The following is a 7,129-nucleotide window of genomic DNA, read 5'->3' as shown; positions in this document are numbered from 1 at the left end:
ATATTATGAATCTGAATTTTTGAGATGAGGATTGATTATTTGTATTATTCGGACTACTGTTCTCATCTTGAGTGTTATTTTTTCACAACGTTTCGGTCAATGTAACCTCCGACCTCCTGGTGTAGCTTGTCAAATTCAGGAATCTGCACAGAATTTTGAACAGAACCTTTTATTGGTCCAACGATTTATCAGAGACAGACCTATGTTTGTAGTGCCATCTGTGCATCTGTTAGTCTGGACTATTGCCAGATAACCGTCCATTAGTTTTTCCTAAAATGTTGCCACAAATTGTATTTAATTAAATAGATGTGCACAGTAAAAAAATTATTTTGCAAAAATTTCCATTGTACCGCCAGGGGCTCAAAAGAAGTAAAAAATGACACATTTTGCCCCATAACTTTTGATCCATCCATTAGATTTTTTTTAAACTTGGCCAAAATGTGGAGCCCATTGTTCTTAATATAAATCCAGTATGGGTGACCCTGGCAAAATTCTGGTTCACGTCCCCGAGGACTTTCAGTGCTAAAATCGCCTCTTTCTGTGGCTCTTTTTTCATATTTCTCAACAAAAACTTGATATGTTTAACCATATAGCGGTTTTTCATGGTGGTCAACTCAAATATATATGTGCTAAGGCCTGAAACTGCACTGTTATCCATTGACACTGGGATTCGGCGGCCCAGGGACTCAAGAGGTAAAAAATGCTCCAAAATTTTATTTATTTATTTTTTTTATTACATTTTCACCCCAAACAAAGCACATTGCCACTTTGGTGTAGGGGGCTACTATCAGGGGAAGCAACTACTGGGGCACTATGTTGGGATTTGGACAGCAAGATGTCGGTTCACGTTGAACTTCTGCATGTCAATATAGTTAGGGAAGCAGGGACCTGGAATAGAATTCCAGAGTCTAGCGGTTCTGAAGAAGAAACTACTGGAGTAGAAAGATCTTTTACATCTAGGGATCTCTACTGTGTGGGAGTGGGATTTAGCTGCCTGTTGGGTGGGTTTGTCAAGGGTGTCTACGTCGTGGGGGCACAAGTGTCTGCAGTTTGTGAGAGCATTCACCATTAAAATACTTGTAGAACAGGTAGAGGGATGCAACATTTCGTCGATGGGACAGAGGCTGAAGCTTAAATGCCAGTTCAGGACCTATCAGATTGGCGACTCTCTTTTGAACCTTGTCTAGGAGCGAAAGACTAGCAGCAGATACACCAGCCCAAATGTGACAACAATACTCCATACATGGCCGAATGGTGGCCTTAAACAGGTACAGGATACTTTTGGGTGTCAGTAGTTTTCTAGCACGGTAGAGAGAGCCTACCTTTTTTGCAGCGGCCCTGGCAATGTTTTCAATATAATTGTTCCAACTCATGTTTCCTATGAACGTTAGGCTGAGGAGTTTAAAAGGAGTACTTTCAGATAATGAGTCTTTGGCTATTGTTATTGGTGGTAGAGAAGGTTTCTTGTAATTATTGAAGGAAACCAGTTTAGTCTTGGCAGCATTGAATGTGACCATCCATTTATGTCCCATTCCACTACAGATTGGAGGTCATCCTCTAGTGTTTTTGCCATTTCTTTAGATATGTGTTCATTTGTTTTCCTGTCATGCCTGTTATAGAGCGTGGTGTCATCAGCATATATACCCATCTCAGAGGCAGTTTTGTTGCGGAGGTCATTAATAAATATTAGGAACAATAGAGGCCCAAGTATAGACCCCTGAGGCACTCCCGCATTTATATCACACTGTTTAGATGTTTAACCGTCGAGGACAACCTGGATTTTTCTCTTATCTAATAAGGATTTAATTATGTTAAGTATTCTACCAGTGATGCCGTATGATTTAAATTTCCTGATGCCATACCCTGTCAAAAGCCTTAGATATATCTAGAGCTACCGCTCTACCCTCCCCTGCTTTGTCCAGTGAACGGTATATACATTCAGAGATTACAGTTAGGATGTCTATTGTGGAACGGGCTTGTCTAAATCCATATTGTTTGTCAGTCAGAAGTTTAGCATCTGTAAGGTGATGGACTAGAGTATGGTTAATTAAAGTCTCAAATATTTTGACAAAAAGTGGGAGGAGGCTAATAGGGCGATAATTTAATGGGTCAGTTCTTTCGACTGAATTCTTGAATATTGGTACCACAGAAGCAGTTTTCCAACAGCTCAGAAAGCATGATTCATTAAGGCATTTGTTGTAGAGTTTGGAGAGAACTGGAGCTACTTTGGCTGAGTACTTTTTTTAATAGCACAGCTGGGATGAGATCAGGTCCACATGTTTTTGAAGTGTCAAGGTTTTTTATGATAGCGTATACCTTTTTTTACGATTTTTAGATCGTCTAGCGTAGCGTCTGTCCGCAAAGGAAAGTCAGGTAGGGGGTGGTTGGAAGGGTCCAGTGTGGAGTTCGAGGCAAACCGACTGGCAAGCATATTAGCCTTGTCGGTTGCTGAGCAAACAAACTCGTGATTGTTGATTAGTGGGGGAATTGTTGATGGCCCATTATTTACTACACTTGTAGGTTTTCTAGAAGTCACAATTTCCTTATTTTTGTGCTTCGATGCATTTTTTAGTGGTTTCAGTAAATTCTCTCTTAGCTGTCGCTATTTCTTTCTTAACGTTACTTCTAGCTTCTATATACTTCTGTTTGTTTGAACTGAACTTATGTCGGTTAAATCTGCGGTATGCATGCTGCCTTTGAGCAATGGCAGTTGCGCAAATCGAAGTAAACCATTGGGGAGAGTGCGGCTTGCTATAAAATTTTCGCATGGGAACATGTGCTTCCATTCCTGTTTTGAACCATTCAGTGGTCTCATTTGCACACTGTTCAGCAGGAAGAGAAAAAGTATTTCCCCATGAGGCATCTCTGATGGCTTCCCAGTCAGCCTTTTTATAATATCTCGTTTTGAGCACTGGCTCTTCAGTTTTGGATTTAGAATTTAGGACGATTTCTACCATTATCACTGCATGGTCAGCATTCCCGAGTGGGCTGTCAGCATTTATTATACAGTCCTCGGGAACTGTAGTCAGAAACAGATCTAGAAGTGATGCGTGTTCTTGCTGCTCAGGGAAACTGGTTGGAAACATAACCATTTGTGGTAGGGAGTGAGATATAGTGAAATTGTGTTGAGCTGCCTGCTGCATCTGTGTGAGTAGAGAATCCAAGCCAGTTTTTGTGGTGAACATTAAAGTCACCAAATACATGTACTTGTGCACTAGTGTTGAGGGAGAAGGCTGTGTCTATGCTGTCAGAGACTTTGTTTATTATGGTGCAGTCCTGGGTCGAAGGAGAGCGGTAGAGAAAATAAAAGTAGCTAATGTTATGTTGTATGTTTAGTCTAAAACTAAAGGCTTGATCCTCCGTTTCTAGGTTTGTTTGTCTAGTCAGGGGGAGGGTGTTACGAATGTAGACTCCAAGTCTGTGCAGAGTCCTTACGGCAGAGTAGGAGATAGCCAGGCATGTTAAAATAGTTAGAGGGGATGGAGGAGTGTAGGTTAGTCTCGCTTAGTGCTACGAAATCCGGGGTATTTGTTACAAGAAATGCTTCAATGGCCAAAAATGACATTTCTTTTTGATCCATACATTAGATTTTCCTTAAACTTGGCCAAAATGTGGAGGCTGTTGTTCTTAATATAAATTCCGTATGGGTGACCCTGGCAAAATTCTGGTTCGCATCCCTCTGGGACTTTTAGGGCTAAAAAACATGCCTTTTTGGAGCTCTTTTTTTCATATTACTCAAGAACTTGATATGTATACCTATATAGTAGTTTTCCATGGTGCTGAATATACATGTCTTAAGGCATGAAACTACATTGTTTATCTGTTTTCACTGGGATTTGGCATTCCCAGGAGCTCAAAAGGGGTCACAAGTGCCCGAAAATTGCCAGGAACAACATGGTAGCCCTTCTGCTTTAGCATCTCGGCCATGTCTAACTCGATAGCACGATCACCCTCTACCTTCTTTTTGTGCTTCAAAAAGATGTTGCAGCACTTTGTATATTTTTTCTCAAAGTAATGTCAGCAACCGTTTTATCAGTGAATGTAACACCAGCTCTTAATTTGAGCGCAGTGCCTACATCATGCTCTAATGCAGTTATTGGTGTTGAAGATGGCTTCAGATTGCGGTGACATGCACTCTTCATTAAGAAGGACATTGAGGAGCACTTGTCATGGATGATGTATCTCCTCCCTCTCGTTTCCTTGATTCAGAAGAAATTCTTAATTTATTGCTCTGGAAGAAAGATGTGAAATAATTATTACAATCTGATAATAAAAATTATAATAATAATTCACAATGACCAGAATATGCAATACTCAACTGCAACATTAAGAGATTTACAGACAGTATAATACACAAATGATGCAACAGTAGCACATTCTTGATCAGAAACAAAGGCAATGTAATCAAAGAAATGAAATTTGCAAAAAGTAATATTTATCTTCTTAGTTTCTGACCATTCAAATTTGATAATGAAAAAAGATTTATTATGGTAATTTCTAAAGTGTGAAATTCAACTGCATGTATTTCAAAGTGCTACAGAACTGCAATTCTGGGGTATAAGAAATTCTATTTTAACCATTATTATGCTTTGAGGTTAGTGGGCTAAACAATAATTTAGTAAGAAACCATAAAAAAGTGACAGGAAAGAATAAACTTGGATTATTGACAAACTTAGAAGTTCACACCAAAGAATGCATTATTAGATCAATCCAACGAGTAAATAGCCTGAAAGAGAAGAAAATTAATCATAGCAGCAATGAAATATAACTATGAGACCGTCATAACTAGCCAAAGAGACACACCCATTTATCAAAAAGGGTTTCATGTGAAAGTGTTTCTTCTGCTGAAGATTACCCTTTACAAATATATATCATGTTTTTGAGAGTCACAAATGTTGACTTCCCTGTTTGTCTTTGACAGTATTTAACATCATGCTCAGGTAATAACTCTGAACACACTGTGTTGAAAATACATCACCAGAAACAACAAAATTGATCAATAAAAAACAAACCATAACAGCAAGAAGTCATAGCATGAATTCTCTACTTCACAACTAAAGTAATGTCATTTTGAGTGAAACTGATCAAGAAAAGGTATATCCATTTTAATCAACATGAAACAATCAGAACTGAAGTCAATGTATCTTTTGAGTGAAACTGAACAGGAAAAAGAACATTTAAATCAACATTTAAAAAAGCATAGGACATTATTCGGGTATCATATGATAGAGGAATTTACTCTGACACTCGAACTTGATTACTCAGGTGGACATGATTCTGAACAGCTTAAATGCATTGATTGAAAGGATTTGCTGATTTAATGGTTTAGAAACCATGATCCAACTGTCCAAAAATTATGAACTGCACGGCACGATTGTATGGTATGTGCCTGAAGGTATAAATAAAAAACACAATATCTTATTCCCACTGACTTTTTGGTCAATTGAGTCGACTCTACACTACCCCTAGTCACAATTCATCCACACATACAAATTAAAGAATACTGTTATCATGATCAGTACTATTCTACTGCACATTTTTAATTAGATCTAAACATAAAAGAGAGGGTTAGATCTTGCCTCAGTATGATAATGAGCAGAATGTTATGCTTCAAATGAAAATGTGACTTCATTCATATCTGAATGTTACCTTACATCTTTCCTCTAAATTTTAAGCTGTTGCTATCTGCAAATCAAAAGATAATGGCCAAAAGTTGTTTTAAACTAAACTGTCCAAAACTTGTACATAATTAAAATTGCTGTCCATATATGTGTCAAAAATCTTTTATTTTCGACTATTTTTTGTCCATTTTGACTGAAGTAGGGGTCCCTATCCTTTTATATGATGTAATTTGACATTATATCATGAAAATGGGTCGATCCAAGTCCTTTTTCAGCTCTAGATATTGATCATAACTTAAGATTAGATTGTTACCAAATTCACCAAAAAATCCTTAAATTTTTATAAAAATGTCAATTTTGAGGCTTTAGTGTCTGGAAATGTCAAATATGCCAAAAGGTTTTATTTGATTTTTGTAATTTCCAACCCAAAGTCACTTTAAAAATCCAAAGAAGTCTGGCAAAGCACCACAGTTATGTTTTTTTTTCTCAACAAAATATTGCCCCAAACAAGCTCTACAAAAGTGCTGCGACACTACCTAAAATGGTAAAAATAAGGTACTTCCTCTCATTTGCCATCTTTCTAACCATGATTTTGGGATTCCTTGCCCTCAAAACCTTACTTGTATGAATATTTAGCTACAGAGCTTTATTTTTTGCAACAAAAATGCACATTTTGTAAAATGCCGACGGTCGAAAATTCTACGTCATTAGATAGCAATCTTTGATTTCCAGGCCGAAACTGACTGTGAAAAAAAATATGTTCCTCAAATCAAACTGGGCTGAAATTGCAGATTTCTCTTAGTTTTAACCCAAAGTTTGTATGGTGTAAATATGAAAAAAGATCCAAGAGGGGGGGGGTGTCGGGGCTGGATGAATTGGGCTGGAATAACTCTTGTGGACAGTTCTAGTACAAATTTTAGGAGCTTTAAACATTTTTATTTCTAGTTGTAAATATCACTATTTATTCTTACTATATATATATTAAGGGTGTACCAATTAATCGGTAATCAGCAATTTGACAATGAATTGGCTGATTAATTACTTTTCTCTTTCCTATTAAATTTAAATCATTTCATTACTGCCAAGTAACTCATCAGATAGCTTTGACACATTAACATAGTAATTACTAATTTAACTTAACATTTAATTGTCTGGCCACTATTATGGCTGTTGGTCTTTATTAACTAAAATTACAAAATACAATTTCTAATTCTTATATGAATATAATTAAACAATTAGATAAGTAAAAGAAATTACAAACCAACTACAAAGTACAAATTGTAATTCTTTAAGTGAATAACTATAAGCCCAAGTTCTGCACCTACTGCCGCTGCTTCTACTTCCTCCTCTATTCTAGCTGCCTGCTTGCTCTGCTCTCATAGTCTCTTCAGTATGTACAGTTGAATACTTATAAGTTGTAATGTAGAAACATTCTCATGACACAACCTGTTCCTCATAGGTTCATACACCTTACCATCTGTACTAAAGGGCCGCCACTGAAATGGATC

This window comes from Euprymna scolopes, chromosome 21, assembly GCF_053919585.1.
Source record: "Euprymna scolopes isolate OS-2025 chromosome 21, ASM5391958v1, whole genome shotgun sequence".
Classification (NCBI taxonomy): Eukaryota; Metazoa; Mollusca; class Cephalopoda; order Sepiida; family Sepiolidae; genus Euprymna; species Euprymna scolopes.
The sequence above is the reverse complement of the archived record's forward strand: the minus strand, read 5'-3'. Positions refer to the sequence as shown.